This window comes from Euprymna scolopes, chromosome 3, assembly GCF_053919585.1.
Source record: "Euprymna scolopes isolate OS-2025 chromosome 3, ASM5391958v1, whole genome shotgun sequence".
In the NCBI taxonomy this organism is placed as follows: domain Eukaryota; kingdom Metazoa; phylum Mollusca; class Cephalopoda; order Sepiida; family Sepiolidae; genus Euprymna; species Euprymna scolopes.
In genome coordinates this window covers 114,432,624-114,452,784 of record NC_136484.1, presented here as the reverse complement: position 1 = coordinate 114,452,784, position 20,161 = coordinate 114,432,624, and the positions used below count along the sequence as shown (strand labels likewise).

The 20,161-nt window shown below is 32.6% G+C and overlaps 1 protein-coding gene across 2 annotated transcripts in view; it reads left to right on the top strand.

Moving 5' to 3' along the window:
• The window catches only part of LOC145258181 (uncharacterized), a 905,094-nt gene that overhangs the window by 323,425 nt on the left and 561,508 nt on the right, over positions 1-20,161 (top strand). The window lies entirely within an intron of this gene.

Genomic DNA, 20,161 nt, shown 5'->3' with positions numbered 1-20,161 from the left:
CACTTGTAGGCAAGTAACATAGTTTGTTCAGTGGCGTAGCTAGAGGGGGAGGGCAGGAGGGGCGGTCCGCCCCGGGTGACAGCAAAAGAGGGGTGACATAATGTCACCCCCATAAAATTTTTCAGCCTGGGTAAGGTGAGAAAATCGTCTGAAAATAGAATTTATTTATCATATATTATGTAAAGTTTTTAATCTTTTTTTCTAAAATATTAACACCTCTTACATTTTTTAAAAATTAGTAACTGAAGAATATTTTTGCCGATGTTTATTGTAAACACGAAACCTTGTATTTATTGTAGTTTTTAATGGTACATTTGAAATCATTTGATGACCTTCATTTCATTTTCTTTTAACTGTGAAAAATAATTGGAAAAAGGATTAAGTGGTTATATATATATATATATATATATATATATATATATATATATATATATATTACATTTTATCTGTTTAGTTACACATGTTTCGGATACCGAATCGTATCAACGATCCAATAACTTTATGAGATTTTATAGAAAAAGTATATATAAAGTATATATATATATATATATATATATATATATATATATATATATATATATATATAAAGTCTAACTAAGCAGATAAAACGGTAATAAAAAATAAAAAATAAAATATATATATATATATATGCTCTGCAATAGTATTGAGCAACCTCTCCATGTTTGTAATAATTAACATTTTATATATATGTATAAGTGTCGTATGTAAGGGGGAGGTCCGGGTTACACAACGTCAGTGAGGTGTCATTTGAGCAGACCGCGCCGGGTGACATTTACTCTAGCTACGCCAATGGCTTTGTTATTTTTATAATTTCCTCTCTTTTCTTTTATAATCCGGCCACTGTAAACAAAAATAATAAAATGATGGTTTTATTTATTATTTTTTTTAGCTGAGTCATGTGTGAATACATAGTGAACGTACTGTGCAATGTACGAGCATTTACCTAACGGGTCACAGATCGTCTAGTATAATATAGATTTTACCAACCAATGCGTACATCGTTGGACTTGTATGTGCATGCCCGTGCACGGCTGCGTCTGTATTACGTGCGTCGCTTGTCCGGTTTAAATAATTGCTTTTACTGGATCGTCAATTATTCTATTATCTCTACTGCCAGCCCCATTGAATGCTAACATTAAATCAGCTTCTTCCTGGATTCAAACTTTAAAATCCACCACCTTTCTCCTCTCTGCACCCGACCCACACACACATGATACTCTTTATCTTCAAGAGAGAAGGATTTATCAATCGCCTCGAACAAGGGCCCGGCGCGAGGATATAATTAAAACCTCTTTGAGACTGTCATCCGTTCGCCTTTTCGCTACTATCCCCGCACATGGACACACACACACACACACACCTATCACACACACGGTCTGGGCCCGCACATTCATCTAACAGTCGGGGCATCGACCCGGTAGAACGCGGAGAAACGTGACTGCGCGAGAGAAGAGAACATCGATGCGGCTTTTGTGGGCTGATCCTTTGACCAACGATGAAGTTCCACGTCTGATTGCACAAGACAGGACCGGAATTGAATGCAACGTCAGAAGCGCTTAGCGTGAACCCCGCGTTAGTGGCAAGCGGATCTCACCACCCATGATTTCTTTAATAACAGGTTTCTCTTCGAAAAGAAATTGGAGAGGGGGGGATGAAATGGTGGCGTAAAATGGCAAGTTTAAGCTGAGATTTCTTTTCTGTCATGTGGACGAATAAAATCCAGCGTAAACCGTCAAGAAAAATTGCATACATCTCCAGGTGCACCCGTATATATACGAGTGGAAATGTGGGTGTGTGTGAGGACACTTCTCAACCTATATACTCAACAAATTTTTTATCTACAGACTTTAAATTCTGTATATTGTGCATTCAGACATGTGGAAAACTTTTTGTCGGTTTCTATACGATAAAAAGGGCTGCTAAAGTGTCAAAATTGAAATATTGTTACATGGAATCAGGTTTATATCCATTTGCTGTTTCACGGCTGTGCATGCGCGAATCGTTCACATTATGTTAAGAATAAGTACGTTAAAAACATTTTAAGATGTTAAGCTGGTATAATGGTTATCGTATTTTACTCCGTGTCTTTAGGTTTCGGTTTCGATCTCAGCTCGAGTATTCTGCCATTTTTACTTACAAGAACCAATCTGTTTAGAAAAAAATACATAATACTCGCATGACCATGGCTCAGATTCTTTTCCTTTTTTTTTCATTTTTAAGGAATTTAGCGTTAAGTTTAATATATGATAACGTCGGATACATCTTCTAGTATATATATATATATATATATATATATATATATATATATATATATATATATAATGTGTGTGTGCGTGTAAATACAGTCATATCTTGCTACAGTGTGCAGACCGTTTCAATGATATTAGATATCATCAGGCAAGAAAAATTAAGAGGTACAAAAACTGAAAATGTTTAACACCTTTTCAGATTTTGAAGAGAGAAAATTCGCCATGAGTTGCGATGAGCGGAATTTGAGTTCTTATGAGTTCTTATGAGTTATGAGTTCTTATGTTAATTCTGAAGATTCAGTTTCTGTTAAGAGAGAGGGTAGTTTAAGGTTAAGGAATTAGTGAAGAGGCGGGTAATATAGTAATACAGAGGTGGGGTGTGAAGACAGTGCGGGAGAGGGGGGAATGGTGGTTGGAGTAGCATGGTTGTTATGGTTACCGATGAAGACCGATTGTGAGGGTCAAATTTCATGTCATTTAGGGGTGTTTCAGCTATTGGCAGGATGTAATTAAATTTGGGTCAATTGGTCAGTTGATAAAGATTTGATGTCTTTTTAGTTTAGTTTTTTTTTATTTTATTTATGTATTTTTTATTCTTCTTATTTATGTTTATTGTTTTGTAATTTATCTTTGAACTTTTACTACTAAGTTGGATGTTTAATCTATATATCTATTCCTTGATGTTAAAGCTTATTGAATGGTGGTAATATTGTCTTGTGTACAAGGATCTGTTATATGCACAGATACATAAATGCATACATACATAAAAATTCAACATAACCCACAAACATGCATACATCTGAATGCTTAAGGAAAACAAATAGTGTACTTATGATTATACAGATTTTTTTTTTCAATTTGGATGGGGTAAAGTTAAGGGGTAATATTGGGATTACTAAGAAGATGTTCTTTGTAATGTCTGCAGTTTATAGTGGTTTCTAATCTTTTGTTGAGTAACTTATCACTGTCTTTAAATCGCGCGATAAATAATTTTTCGGAAAGGCAGAGGTAACATGGGGAGCTAGGTGATGAACATGTTTTAGCCTTTTTGAGAACATTCCATTTTATGGTTGGTGTTAGATTTTTTTTTAATTAGCTGAAAGTGATGTAGTAACTTTACTGTTGGTGCTTTCAAATGAACTTTTGTGACCTCTAAACCATTCTTTGAATGTATTTCCAGCCATACCGATATAGTATTTACAGTTATTTGTTTTTTCCTTCGTGGAAATTTTTGCACTGTATACCACTGATGTCACTAAGCAATTTCCATTCAATTGGCATTCTTGTTTATTTCTACAATTACAGGATTTTGTGGTGCTATTTTTATTTGATTCGGATTTGCTATTTAGAATCTTCATGTAATGTTTCTTTATGATTTTCTCTAATTTTCGCTACAGTATAGTTTAATTTTATTGTATCTTTATTGAATATTTTATTAAGGACATTATAAGGAATTTTTTCCTAGGATAGTTTTAATATTTTAGTTGAACAGGGGGTGTTAACCATATGAGTTTCCTAGTTCTCTTATTTCTGGATGTTTTAGTGTTAAGTGTAGACTGGATATATTCTAGTTTTGTATTTTTGTATCCGCTGCCTTTGAGTGCTTTATCGGTTTGTGGGTGTTAAAAATGTCTGCATTGCACGAATTACAACTTTTGCTAATAGGGTTAATAGAGTTAGGGATGTGTTTAATTATAGATTAAAAAATATAACTTGCTGTCTTATGATTGAGCACTATCTAAGACCCTTGTTAAAATTCAATTATTTTCAATTTTTGGATACCTTCCCACCGAAAAACTAATATATATATATATATATATATATATATATATATATAATCTGCTCTCCTGTGTGTACATAGATAGATAGATAAATATATATGCGTATGTGATAGGTATTGTACATTGATGAATTAAAGTGGCATGTTTAAGTTTAGAATACAGATATATGTGCGTGTCCTTATATGTTATATAAAGAAATATGTAGTTTGCTTAAAGCATTGTAAGTTCTTGATAAATTACAGGTAGTTTTTAAGAAAGCGAAATTACAAATAGAACCACTTGAAAGTGTAGTTATATCCATGAAATCTGCTAATATTCCGGCGTGACACGTACGATTTTTTTTTAAATGCTAGAAGAAATCTGGAGGCAAGAATGATTTATTATGGCATTCGAAATTGAGTTTTTCTTCTTAATACGTAGAACATTCTTTCAATGTCATAATTTTCCATAATTCATACACACACATACATACACACACATATATACATATATATACATTATTATTATCATTATTACTATTATTATTATTATTATTATTATTATTATTATTATTATGATTACTACTACTATTAATATTAGTATTATTATTTTATGTAGCTACATAAAATTTAATGTAAATATTTACAGTATTTACTTTTACATTGCTCGATACGTAAGTAGAGCTAGGTAGTACGTTTTGCAAACATCTATTGCAATTAAGATACACATAATTTTCCGCGTTTCGATCTTCATGAGTATTCTTCGGGCTATTGTATGGAATCGATGTTGATTCGTGTTTTTATATATCGCTGTATGTATACACAAACCTAAACATTAGCTTAGGATAACGGAAAAAATATATATCAGAAAATGATAAATACTACTACAAAAACTAATAATAATAATAATACCAATAATTAAAATGATAATCATAATTATAATAATAATTAACAAATAAACAAATATAACCAAATAATCTAGTATAATAGAAAATGTAAATAAACATCCAAATTAAAACTGCGTCATCTCCGATCACAAAGCAAACGGGTGCGCTCGTTGGTTACAATAAATGCGTATGTGAATGACCAAGATTCTGATTGCCTGACTAGCAAACCCAGTAGAACGGGGATGTATGAATACACGAAGCAACATCGATACCATACAATAGTCTGGCGAATTCTCACGAGCTTATACATATGTGTATTACATGTATTTTTCAAAGCTTACTATATATATATATATATATATATATATATATATATATATATATATATATATATACATACTCTATCTCCTATTTTGTTTTATCGAGCTTTTACATCTGGCTGAGATAACTTTATAAATATTAATTCTTTAATATTTATAATATACTTTAATTTTACCATCTTGGATCATTTTGGTAAATCCAATTGTAATTTTTATTTTATTTTATATATATAGGTATATATATACTAGCTAACCGCCCGGCATTGCCCGGTCGTAAAATGCGCTTAAATATGATATTTTGATTAATGCATTTTTCGAATTTATTATTATATTATATTGGACCCAATATATAGTAAAGATGTAAAATGTTTTTAAAAAATGACTCATCCGCCACAACCGAGACTCGAAACCAAAACGTTTAGCTTACGATTTACTTTTTTCCTTTGACGTCAGTTCCTGAGCTATGAGGACATGCAAGGCAAAAAATTAAAACATTAACCAATTACGCATGCATATTCGTAATGCTGTCGTTTAAACTTCACCTGACAAATTCCTTCTGTTTTTTTATTTTCACACTTCTGCACCAATGTTCTCCAGCTAAAACCCAAATATAAAGTCTCGCATGGGTTCGAATACCCTATATATTAAGTAGCATGCCTGTAGACCAAAACCTGACAGAAGTTTAATAGGCAAATTTTTTTTAAACAAATATATATACTCGAATACATAAATATATATAGAAAGAGGTTTGTGGTACTGTAAACTTTTGATGAAAAAAAATAATAGGGAATTAATTAAAATGAATGTTTAAAAGAATATGCAAATTAGCTTGGTCTTTTGCAGATGAATGCAAAACCGCGACCTATACATAATAAAAGTTTTATTTTTTTTACATGAATATCAATACACAAAAAAAAACTAAATTTATAGGAATATAGATGTGTGTGCGCATATGTATTTGTGTATGTGTATATACTAAACTTAAATTCTTCCAGATTCACACAAAAGTTAGTAAATTAGCTAAATAGTGTATACATTTGCTACAAATATTATAATTTAATGTTTAGATTTTTTTTTGCGACACATTATAATTCATCCAACTGTTTCTGCCTATTTTTAAATATACATTTTTCTTTAAAAAAAAATTCTAGCTGTCTCCGAACAGGGACATTTTTCTATCAAATTGCCGCAATCCAAAATCAAACCGACAGGACCGTTAACATAAACAGTGTAAACTTCATCTTTTTTTATTTATCAATATTTTTTATTTATCAATTTTTTTTTATTTATCACTTCAAAACCGATAAACTAAACGACGAATTTATTGAACCCGTTTTTTATAACACGTTTCCATTTATTATATTAATATTTACATGTTTGGTCATCTTTTTAATCTGCATCTGTTTATCTGTTTTTTCCATCATTGGCTGAGTTATTTTCTCTTGGATATTTAAGACAGAAGATCATTAACGATAAATAACCAAATCTGATATTTATGTTATTTTCTTTCATAACTTCCTAGATTACTTTTTATTTATTTATTAAGAGAATGCATGTACAATATTTTAAAGTGAGATATGTTTTAATGCATTTCGCTACTTGCTTTTAAATTTTCGTTTTTGTTCATTTTGTGGTGTAATAAACTCACTCGGAACATCTTATTCACGCTGTCCTTTATTCTGTTTTACTTCTTGTTTTAAAAATCATTTGTTTTGAATTTTAAATAACATATGTATTATTATTGTTGCTGTTGTTGCTGTTATCAAAATTTGAAAACGAATATACTAATTGCGATATTAATTTCCTTTAACTTCCGGTAAGTAAATATTAATTTACCTTTTTATTCTTCGCTATTTTTCATTCTTTCCTTTGTTTTTAGTTTTTCTAGCAAGAATAACTATAGACAAAGGAAAGAATGAAAAATAGAAAAAAATTAAAAAGTAAATTACAATATTAAATAAATAAATAAATGACAAAAAATAAATAAAACATTTATCAACAGGAAGTTACCAACAGTAAAGAAAGGACAATAAAGCTATCTGGCATAAATATAGTAGCGACTATAGGGATATAAAGGTATTATGATCAAAGCAAGAAAAGGAGCCGCAAAACTAATAGAATTCTAACACCTCCCAATTGTCAACAGCGTAACCGTATGAAACTACACTTACTTCCTCCCTCACGCCTACTCTGAAAACTAGAAAAATAAAATCAAATGAACGAATAGAAAATAAAAAATAAAAACGAGAGATAAAAAACGAGAAATAAATAAGTAAATAAAAATAACACTTGTCAAAAGGAAATTTAAGTCACCACCAATAAAAGATATACAACCATAAAAACAACCTAAGGATATGGAAAATTTTAAATCAAGGGCAATAAATAACCGCCAAGCTACAGGAATTACCTTACACCTCCCTACTAATGACGGCTTATATACGAGAAAGAGCATCGCCACTTCCCTCCCACACCTCCGAAAAAAACCTACTGCTCACATTCACAAAGCGACACTCTAATTTTTCCCGGAATTTAGATCGCACTCAAATATCTTGTCAATGTCGTATTGACACCCGTTTCAATATCAATTATTTTTTTGTCGGATGAAGTGATATCTCTGAATTGGGACTCCACTGAAACATGTATCCACATATGTAACCAATAATGTTTGTATAATAAACAGACTATATATATACACGCACACATATATATATACACATATATATACACATATATACATATATATATATATATACATATATATATAGAGAGAGTGGGGGGAAGGATGTTAAAGTGGCAGTATTTAAAATGTTCACAGAAAGCACGATGGTCTGTCAATCAGCAATATATAATGGGAAGGCTTCCTAGCGATGGTCATGACCATAAAGAAACTAAATAGAAAATGTTTGTGTGTGTGTAATATACATGAATATTAACAATTATTTTATACCTAGGGACACTAGTGCTTCATGCAATCATCAATGTAGGAAGTGACAATTACTGTTAGTCAATCACAAAATCAATATTGACTCAATAGGCTAGTATTCTACCTCTAGGCCATCAGCAATTAAAACTTAGATTGAGGGGAAATGCAGTACTTATAAATGCCAAGTTAGCAAGCAGAAACAGTAACGAACCAGAGAGTATTTAACGACAGGAAGCCAGAATATCACATTTTCGCTTAGGTTTACCGATATACCTCAATTCCCTCAAAAGGGATCAAATTTAATTTCTTATAGGGGCTTTTTATAACGATAATATATGCATATATATATACATACATATATATATGTATGTATGCAAATATATATATATATATATACTAGCAAAAGTACCCGTCGATGACTGGGTTCAAAAACAGCCTACAGAAAATGGACTCTGATTTATGAAAGTATGATAGGTTATGAAAAGGAAGAGTTGTAAAGAGATAGATTCGAATTTCAGGGTATCAAATCCAAAGCAAAATATGATGAAAGTAAAAATAAAATAGATAAACCCCATAATTTATTATACCATACCTGTTCACACTGAAACACTTATCACAATATTCTTTGGATCTATATTAAAAAGAACTTGTTAAACTTTGTGACATATTTCCATTCTATAGAGGTCAGGCGCGAACGAACATCCCATAATTGTATTATACCATATTTCTTAAAACTGAAACATAATTATCAAAGTATACTTACGCAGATAGATATGAAAAGCCTTTATTAATGTGTGTGCCTATTTCCATTCTATGGAGACCAGGCCCGAACGCAGACCCCACAATTTTATTATACCATCTCTATTTAAGTTAAAACATACTTATCAAAGTATTATTATGTACATCTATATCAAAAACACTTGTAAAACTTAATTTTTATTTCCATACTTTGTGGACCAGGTGCGTACGCAGACCCCACTATTTTAATGAATCATCATTATGCCAGATCTAACATACCCATTCCTGTGTCTCGATACATCTTCTATGTTCAGCTTTATATATATATATATATATATATATATAATGAGTATTACCAATTATTTTTACACCTAGTGTTTCACAGCTACATAAATATTAACAATTATTTGTAACCTCTGGTGCTTATTCATTAGTATTTCATGTTCATGTAATCGTCAGTGTAAGAAATTACAATTATTACCAGTCAGAAGATTCGAACCCAGTCACAAAGTCAATGCCAAATAGTATATTCGCTGTTTTGTATAATCTGCTATTTTAGAAATGTGTTATAAATAAAAGAAGGTCACATTATGGAAATTATTTTTTGTACGCTTGTTTAAATGTTTTTTCCTTTGAATAATTGGGAGAGGTCCAAGTTTGTTCAGTGTGAAAGTATCAATAATGCGAAAAAGCTGATCGATATCTTTTCTGATTCCATGCACACAAAATCCATACTGGCCTTTCAAGTCTCCACCGACAAATTGATTCGATGCAAATGAATATAAACAACACCGCCCTCTGCGATTTCAATGCAAGAATTGCACGAAAGAGATTTTATGGGAAACATTTAGTCACTTGATCAGGGTGAGATGTTTTTACTCTCTTTTTCAGCCCCCGAGCATACACATACATTCCGTACGTCTCTCTCTCTATATATATATCTATCTATACATATATATATATATATATATATATAATACTATAAATCTCTTTCGCATGTCTATCTCTCTTCCTCCCTCCTTCTCTCTCTCTCTCTCTCTCTCTCTCTATATATATATATATATATATATATATATATATATATATATATAATACTATAAATCTCTATCGCATGTCTATCTCTCCCTCCCTCTCTCTCTATCTATATATATATATATATAATACTATAAATCTCTATCGCATGTCTATCTCTCTCTCTCTCTCTCTCTCTCTCTCTCTCTCTCTCTCTCTCTATCTATCTATCTATATATATATATATATATATATATATATCGCTCTTTCTATTAACCACTGTCACACATAATTTCTTAATTTCTCTCACACTTTTTACCACTCTCTTTCCCTCTTTCTCTCTGTCTTTTTCTTTATTACACAATTTTTCCTCACTATTTCTATCACACTATCTACTACATTTTCTATGTATTTTTTATCACATATACTCTTTTCTTCTTCCTCTTATCTATCTATCTATCTATCTATCTTCTATACTCCTATAAAACATTTTGTATTTGTTTTCATATTAAACCCTCTTTTTTCTATGTATTTAAAAAGAAAATACCACTTTCTCACATGTGGGTCATGGAATTGCATTCACTAGCAAAAGTTCTAGCTAATGTGTATATTCTTTTAAACATTCATTTTAATTAATTTCCTATTAGTTTTTTTCTGTTTTCTTATGAGATGATCAACTTTAGTTAACTATAACGTTTAATTATATTCATGTAGATATTCTACATGATTTATACTTGCATAATATTGCGTAAAAAGTTTATTTGTTTAAAACATTTTGCATAGAAAACTTCTTGAGTTTTTGGTTTACAAACATGAAACTTCATATATAAGGTATCTGGACCCATGCGAAACTTTATATTTGGGTTTTAGCCCGGAAAGATCGGTACAAAAGTGGGAAAATAAAAAAGATTAAATTTGTAAGGTGAAGGTCGAACGACGGCATTACGAACATGCATGCATAACCTAGTAGCCATTGGTTCTTCTTTTAAATTTTAGCCTTGCAACAAACATGTCTTCATAGTTCAGTCATTAACGATAGATGATAAAATAAATCATAAGCTTGACGTTCTAGTTTCGATTCTCGGTGGTGGCGTACTAGTCTTCTATTTTATTACTTTTAAATCATTACAGGTCCTGGATATGATCTTAAACTATATCCGATGGTGGGGCCCTCGCTTGCGGGCTTTAGGGAGTGTAGAGCCACCCTTTAATTGCCATTGCTCCCAGATCCACTCTGACCCGGAGTGGTAGTACCTGTTAGGGTCCCAACTATGGGTTAAATAGACACTCACTTGAAAAACAAATATATTCTATTAAAAAAAATTTTTCTTCAAAATCACTGGATTTGGCATTAAATAACCTGAAAAGGGTTGATATGCCATAAAACAAAAACAACCAACTAACTTAAATCATTACTATATATTGGGTCCAATTTAATCTATATATACATATAAAAGTTAAAATGTCTGTGTGTATGTATGTCTGTCTGTCTGTGTACACTTCCCTACCAAATAACTCTTTCAATTTTCGAGATTTGGCATAAGGGGTATTGGGATTTGGGAAAATCTTCTTAATCGGTTTTCGGCCAGAAATTTTGGGGTAAAGGGGTCAATATTTAACAGTTTTACCTTTGAGAACTCTACCAAACTCCTCCGAAAATTTTGGGTCTAAGCACTTGAAATTTTAGATATAGGTAACTTGGACAGTGATCTAACGTTATAATTTGATTTGAGCCCAAAACAATAAATAGTAAGGGGCCATAATTAGGGTCAATTTCTTTTTTCAAAATTGACCTCTGCGGTCTCTATTAAATTACTCAGCCAATTTTTGGTCTAAACATTTGAAATTTTACATAAAGTGTATTCAGACATAGGACAAGCTTTTTAATCGTTTTTTTTTTCTGAAAATTTGGCTTCCAAGAGGTAAAAGTTCAAAAGATTTTACCTTTCATGTCTCTAGCAAACTATTAAGCCAATTTTTGGTCTAAACATTTGAAATTTTACATAAAGGGTATTCAGACACGCGGCAAGCTTTTTAATCACTTTGAGGGACAAAAATTTTGGCTGGCAAGAGATCACCTTTGCAGACTCTACTAAACTCTTCCGCCAATTTTGGGTCTAAACACTTGAAATTTTATATGTATGTTCCTTGGACATGGGTCAAACATTTTAATTTCATTTGAGCTAATAACAATAAATGTTAAGTGGTCAAAATTGAGATCAAAGTATTTATAATATTTCACCTTTGCGTTCCTTATCAACTTTTCTCTATATTAGTTAAGGAAGCCTATTATATAGAAAGACATTACCGTACACATTCACACCATTTAATGTGCACATAAAGTTATAACCAGGACATAGGGCCCGAGCAAAGCCCGGCGGAACTGGTAATATAATAATAAATACGAAATCTACATAAGCATATCATTAATAATCTATTTAAAAATCTCATGTAGGCATGTATATTCATATTTTTAATTTTGCATATACGAGTATTTTTAATAAACTAAAGAGATCATTAATAAATAATAATGTAAATATATTATTAGAATATTAATAACAAAAAGAGGGTGATAAGTATGCATAGTGGACTTGTCCGAATCATATAAATGTAGTATATTTGTAAAAAAATACAATGTACATACTTTCTTTTTTTTTTTTTTTTTTGAGACAAGAACGGATGACACAAGTAAATAAAAAAAAACTTTCTGATAACATAAATAGGTTACTCTAATTAATCTAAGGAAAGAATATTAGATCCAATATCCGGATCATTTTTTTGTTCTTTTGTTAAAGGGAAGTGGTGTTTGATCAATACTTATGGGGAGCCATGATTTGATGTACTGTTTTGTTTTTTAAATCCTGAATCATCATCACTGATGATCTATGAAATCTTAGGCCTATTTTGAGTTCGAGAAAGCAAATTGATTCCGCGATTGCAGGAGATCTGTAGCAGACGAAACTCGCTACAGTCTCAGGTAGGGGCTCATTCTTGTGGCTCGAGATTTGAAATCAATTTTCGCACTGGCTTGTCAGATCATAAGCCAGCTCTCAATCACGTGACCGAGTGCATAAAAGGTAAAACCGAGAACGCCCTCTCACTTACTCTCTTTCTTCCTGGCTTCAGCTGGCAGCAGACATTAGCCTGGGGTTTTGTCCCCAGGCCGAACGTGAGTACAACAAGCTAACAGAACTCTCTTTAAACTACTATTTGCGGTACCCAAACGAACATTCTTTGTCATGCTACAGAACTTTTCTCGTCGACACACACACACACACACACACACACAACAACAACAACAACAACAACACGTAAACACACTGAATGCCTTTCCATTTCTTTCTCCTTTAACCAGCCTCCTTCGTCCCGACGACTATTGGCTGCAAACTCGTGTAAACTGAACTATTCTTTCCTTCAACCAGCCGGCATGATATTACATCTATCTTTACACAAGAACACTTCAACCTACTTACCCTTTTATCTCTTGTACACACTGCTAACGAGGATGACAAATAAAGTTGTTACTTAAATGTTAAAATGAGACTTCCTTTCGTTGTCTTCATTATTAACTAAAGATTAAATGACTTTCTGACAAAATGATATTCCAACAAAGAATTAAATTGTTTTCTTTTTTATTTCAGCAACCAGTCAACATGCAGACACTTTTGAATAAACATGTGTTTGTTTAAATTCTAATTTTCGATTCATATAAGTTTCGTCATCAAAATAGACACAATATTTCGTACACGATATGTTGTCACAGTCGTAGTCTTCTGCTTTTATTGAAGATTGAGTCTTAATTTTGTCGCATGCAAGCGACTCTATAAGTCACTCTGTCGGTCCGTCGGTCGGTCTGTCCGTAACACTTTTATACTTGGCCTTTTTGATTAAGATCAAAGGTCTGTTGTTAATAGATGCTGTTCTTAGCTTTTTAAGCTTTTCTTGTCTTTTTGGCCAAGATCAAAGTGTAATATCTGTTCCAGCAGATACTGCAAGCAAAGACCATATGTGGGGGAAACCCCACATATAAGATCTTGGTCAATGTAGGGGAACCCTTCATACCAATTGTCACTATCCAGCTCCCATTTCCCACCCATCGGGAGTTGGTCCCCTTTTCCCTCCCCCATCCCTCTCTCTCCACATTAAAAAAACGGCCTTGTGCCTAATTTGCTCAGGTGGGGAAGCAAATAAATACAATCTGTTCCGGCAGATACTGCAAGCAAAGACCATATGTGGAGGCGACCCCACATATAAGACCTTGGTCAATGTAGGAGAAACCCTTCATACCAATTGTCACTATCCAGCTCCCCTAGTCCCCGGGGAGTTGGTCCCCATTTCCCCTTCCCTCCTCACATTAAAAATCGGCCTTGTGCCTAATTTGCTCAGTGGGAGAGCAAATAAATACCTCAAAGTGTAGTATCTGTTCCGGCAGATACTGCAAGCAAAGACCATATGTGGGGGAAACCCACATATAAGACCTTGTCCCCGGGGAGTTGGTCTCCATTTCCCCTTCACTCCTCACAGTAAAAATCGGCCTTGTGCCTAATTTGCTCGGTGGGGGAGCAAATAAATACCGCTTTTTTTTTTACTTTTAGCTAAGATCAAAGTGCAGTATCTGTTCTTACTACATGCTGTACTTTTGTTTGTAACTTTGTAATATAAAGTGGGGGGTCACTTTTCTGTATTAATTTACCGTAAGATGATCACCCACTTTACAACCCGTCAGTCTCAAAGCCATTCAAGTCATTCTCCAGATCATTCAAGTTGTTTTTGAAGGATTCTAGTTATTTTTTAAGCATTCAAGTCATTCTTAAGGTCATTCAATTCATCCTTAAGTTAATTAAAATCATTCTAAGTCATTTACTTTTTATTTATTTAAATTATTTCAGCCCATTTTTCGGTCATTTTAGTTTATCTTTAAGAATTTCATGTCAATCCTACATTCACGCATTCATTCATTACACGAGAGCACGCGTCTAATGACTATCGGCCTTGTTAAGTTCAATTCTACTGGTCCTGCACGTATACCTTAGTAATAAAAATATTCCAGGGATTTAGCTGAGAAGCCAACAAACAAAAGAAACAGTAAGAAAATTCCAATACAACACAAACAAATGTAACCAAAAGCAAAATAAGTTGCTCTTCTACCTACCGGGATACATTTGGTATGTTTTAACGTATTTCGATGCTTTTATTCAGTTCGAAAAACCAATAGTCCCGAGTTGGTAAATTAAATTTACACAAACATGGCTGACAATAACATGTCGACTTCGGGGTGTTATTAATAGCTCAAAACTCGAAAACAAAACAAAATATCGATATAAATCCAACCAATAAGTGTCAACGTGACCCTTATTGGGTAAATTCCTTTCAGCAGTTTGTCTTGTTTTTATTATTGAAGCGATTATCGAGATTTCACAGTTAGACATATGATGTCGGCAATTTTGCTATCGTTTAAATTTATCAACTCGACACTACTTTGTTTCGAATTAAATAGACGTTTAAAAATATGTTCACACGTACAAAACTTATCCAAGTAGGTAGAAAATAAAGTTATCTTGCCTTTGGTAGCAATTTTCTTTTCGTTTGTCTAAATTTGGCCATTTTCATTTTTCGTTTAGCTAAATTTGGCCATTTTCTTTCCGTTTCTCTGCTAAATATCCAGTATTTGCATTGTTTGGCTGTATCGAAATGTTTTAAATATAGGGGTTCAGGGGGAAAATAGTGCATGTATTTCCTGATAGAAAACTCTTAAATGGATTGTAAAATAAAAAAAAAATTAAATAAATAAACATTTGTTTAAAAGAACTCTGCATCTTGACGGTTATATTTTTATATTTATTATTTTTTTTATTTACCATTTTCGTTTTGTTGGCTATTGCTAAAAATGCCCGAATGTTTTTTTCAGTTAAGACTGGTATAAATCGTTAGTTTAGGACTTTAGGCTATTGTATTGTTTTTATTTTATATTTATAAATCGTTAGGGTATAAATACTTTAGGCTATTGTATTGTTTTTATTTTAGTGAATAATAGATCAAAATAAAAGAAAAGCTAATAAGGCATACAGCACGTAGTCATGAGAATACACAAGTTGTCACACACGTATTAATATATAGATTGTGTAGCATTTGTTACTTTGATTTCCTCAAAGCAGTATTAATCACAGACAACTCGGCTTACTATAGAAATAGCAAGGTGAGACTGTTCTTAGTGTCAATATCGAACATTGTCACATATCTTTTCTGTTCGCCCGCCAATGGTTAAAATAACAGGGTAGAACGATAATGGCGTCGAGAAGAATATTTCCTAAGCCAAAATTACATGAAGAGCTTTTGCTATAATACACAAGCCAAAATCAGCATCATTATAAAAACAACAACAAAAGAAAATGAAAATCCTTTTGATGCAATTGTTTATATGGTTACGCAGAGTAAAAAAAAAAAAAAAAAAGAAATTAACATAAGTTTGATGCAAGCAAAACTCTCTGAAAATAAGATGATCACGCCTTGGAAAGACGAGTTGACTCATAAGAAAATTTCCGGTTACATTCTCGAAAGACAGAAACGTGACAAGCATTAAAGAAAAGAATGCCACCTCCCTCCCCCCGGGTTGACTGTAGCGGGGAGGCGGGGATCTATCATCCATTTTCTGGTTCAAGGATTAACTATTGGGATTTGAACCCGACTACTAAGTGTGATTGTGGTAGACATTTCAATAACCTGCGAGGATTAGGACTTGATAAGGCACGCTAGTGCAAGCAACATAAGCTTCTTATTGAAGCATGTAAATGCAATGATGGGATAACGAATCCTCGCTGTATTCAGGATTCCATTGCTAATCGTTAGTGGCCAAGTGCAATTCCGAAAACGCCGAAAATTCAATATTACGTTTCTGATTTCTTTTTAGATAAGGATGGATTATTTGTATTATTTGGATTCTTCGGACTACTGTTCTCATTTTGCGCGTTATTTTCACAACATTTCGGTGGATTCAACCTCCGAGCATCTTCAGATGTATATTGAGGACCGATGGCATAATGGATGAAGTACTTGGTAAAATTCAGTTGTAATGCTACATTCGTCTGGCAGTTGAAGATTTATTCCTCAATTCACAAAACACAAGTGTGAATTACTTCGTACTTTCACCCAGTCATGGCTGACGGAACAAGAGCATGCAAACTCCATGGATTAAATAACGAGTTTCGTTCAAAATTCCGCGCAAATTGCTGAGTTCGACAGAAAGATTGCCGAGTTCGACAAGATACAGCCGAAAAAGCTTGAAGGTTACGTTAACCGAAACGTTGTGAAAATAATACTGAAGTTGAGAGCAATAGTTTGAAGAATCTAAATAATACGAAAATTCAGTGTTTTTTTTTTTTTTTTACACATTGATCACCACTTATCAAGGCCCAGAAGCCACTCAGGGATAAGGGTTATTGCAAGTACATTACCTTAGTGTGGAGCTTTGATGAAGTGTTTACTTAAGGGGGCGGTTCATTAGGAATTTGTTAACATTGGACTTGAAGACATCCAAGTTGTAGTCCGGAGGGAAGCAGGCAGACGGAACAGAGTTCCACAGGCGTGCAGTTCTAAGAAAGAAGCTTTGTTCATGGAATCCGTGTTGTCTTAAAAGAAAAGAGAAAGCTACTTGATGAGGAACTATTATAGATACAAAGTGTTCAAGACATCTTTTGTAGTCTTTTTTTTTTACTTTGGAGTCACCGCTTATCAAGACCCGAAGGCCACTTGTGGATATCGATTAATGAATATAAAGTGGTAATGTTATAATATGTTAATGGTGTAAATTGGGTAGAATTTGATTATTTATGGGGACAACCTAACAAGAACTTGTTTACATTGGATTTGAAAGCTACCATGTTATATTCAACCGGGAAGCAGGTCAGCTGAACAGTGTTCCACAGCGGACAGTTTTTGGAAAAGAAGCTTTGATCATGGAATCTGCATTTGGATTTATGCAGTTAGAGAATGGGGGAAATTATATATAATGGTTGTAGCTAGTCGAGTGTTTATGTGAGTATACGGCAAACTGGGACTTAGTTTGAACTTCAGTTGAGCACTTTTCATGAAAATATCGATAGAGCAGAGACAGGCTCGCAGCGTATCTTCTGTGGGAAAGAGGATTGCAGGGAAGAAAGAGAAAATGGCATCACCTACTAGATTTCGAAGCCGGTTTTGAACTTTACCAAAGCTGGATATGGCTCACCGAACAATTCCTGCTCAGATGTGACAACAGTACTCTATTTTAGAGCGTACCTGGCTCTTATAAAGATAGAGGATTGCATCAGTTGTGAGATATCTACTGAAGAGGTAGAATGATCCAACCATCTTTCCAGAGATCTTGGCAACAGATTTGATGCATCTGTTTCAATTTCAAATCAGGAGTGAAGGATATTCCCAGAAGTTTGTCAAGACATGGAGCTTTCTCAAGATGAGAGTCATTCATTTCAACTGGGACCTGATGGAGGTCAGGGCGATTATGATGAAAAGAGAGAAGTTTGGTTTTCGATGCATTAAAATAAACCAGCCACCTTTTCCCTCCTTTCACTACATGCTCAAAATCAAACGAGAGTCTTTCATTTCAAAATTATTTGAAGCAGTTGAGGACGAGGTTGCAGCACTTGAAATCAAAGAAAAAAATTCCTTGAACAGTGTAAGAAATAAATATACGTTTAAATGTATCATAATTATTGTCATAAACAGCCCTATGTGTAATAAAACATACTTCATACAACTAATTAATGTTAGTACTCCCATAGTAATCTTCATCTTGTCTCTTTACCTGGATAAGCGATGATACAATACTAAAACAATCCAAAAGCATGTATATAAGCTTTTAATAAGGCCGTAAACAATGCGGAATATTGGAATTGTAAAAGGGTTGATAAAAAAAATAACCTCTATCTATCTCTCATATATATATATATATATATATATATATATATATATATATATATATATATATATATATATATATATATATATTGACTGTGTGTTGGCAATGTTCTTGGGTTTTGTGTCGGAATGTCACCGGTATGTATCGATAATCGAAATAAACTGACGAAAGAACGAACAGGCGATTTTAACCAAAATTAATACTTTACACAACCTAACGTCACAAATACATTTTAGAAGTCTTATTACCTTACAAGCCGAAAGGACCAACATATAAAATCAACAGTAGGCTCTTTGATATGGTGGGGGCGCGTTCGAAATGAATGTTTCTGTTTAAAGCACATTTTTACTTTTCATTTTAAATTTAAATTCAAGCCATTATCATCGCACAACCAGTAAAGCCAAGCATGTAAAATAAACAATAGGTTATTTGATATAACAAGCGCGCGTTCGAAATGGAGGCTTATGTTTAGAGGACAATTGAAACATGGTACTTTACTTTTGCATTTTAAACTTAATGAAAGCCGGTATATATAAAGATAATTTTATAAAATCAACAGTAGGTTCTCTACAGTGAAATATAGACTATAATATATTGCGAACTTAGTCATTGCAAGAGGTATGTGAAGTTTCCTCCAGGTGCATCACGATGGGTCCCCAATTAGAGCAGGCAATCAATCGATTTTATTAAAAAAATAGACTATTTCATCGATTTCGATGGCAATAAAAATATGGGAGTTTGAAACATTCAATTATCATCATTCAATCCAGAGCATCATCAGGTCACCCTGCTAGTAATTATATAATAGAAGATGTAATATTTTTCTTGGCAATCTTTATTTAATTTTCAGTATGTATGTCACATATTGGTGGTGGAATATTTATTAATATTTCAGAGCATCACTCTACTTCAAATAACAAAAAGAAACGCACTTCCGTTTACAGGAAAAAAAATCCCAAAATGGCTGCTCCTTATAAAAAACATTACTTCCGCAAAAATGTCTTTATTAATTTGGATCGTTATATTATTGTCTAGAATGTTTACACATTTTTAATCAATGTATTATTTTACATTAATATAGAACTATTTTTCATAATTAATGTTTAATTAAAACCAGTGAAATATTTTTGTACGTTATATTTATCTAATTTTATATATTTTTACATTATTCAATAAATGTTAGGTATCCTTTCTAAAATATTATTTATAATTTATTTACTTCTTTTATTCATATCAATATATTTTTATATCAATATATTACTGTTTAATTAAAACCAGTTAAATAGTTTTGACGTTATATTTATTTAATTTCATATATTTTTAATTATTCAATAAATAG